A 536-nucleotide genomic window follows, 5' to 3' on the forward strand; every position below is an offset into this window, starting at 1 on the left:
TAAATCGAGAGAACTCCGGGTTTTTCGAAGTTAGAGGGCGAAGGAGTGAGTTGTCGTCTCGTTCCTTGCCCCCGGACGATCACCGTATCCATAGTCTGTTGAGCGCGCAGCTTTTTCTTTGTGCGAGGACTCGTGAAAACGCATAGACTTAAGGAAGAGACAAGTTTTGGGATCTCATATCGGGATGTCGATATTATGCCTTTGAGATGTGAGGATCCAGTAAGACTGGGTTTAGGGCAAGACCTAGGTTTACTTTCGGACTAAGGCTATGTGATGACAAGACAGCTTTCGTTTTGCATGTTTGCGATTTCTACCTGATTTGTACCGATATAAAGTCCGCGAAGTGCTATCGGCTTATATGACTTGTCTTGGCATGAATCGAGCTACTTCCAAAGGCCGTTTGGAGGTGCTGGCCAAAATTTTGGATTTTTTTGTATAGCGCGCTATGGTATCCTTGTCGGATGTAAGAGAGCCTATCCTTTGAGGGCGGCTAGTGTCTATTTAGGATGTTAGGGTTCGTTTGTTGTGATCAGCAT

This window comes from Brassica oleracea, chromosome C8 (genome assembly GCF_000695525.1).
Source record: "Brassica oleracea var. oleracea cultivar TO1000 chromosome C8, BOL, whole genome shotgun sequence".
In the NCBI taxonomy this organism is placed as follows: Eukaryota; Viridiplantae; Streptophyta; class Magnoliopsida; order Brassicales; family Brassicaceae; genus Brassica; species Brassica oleracea.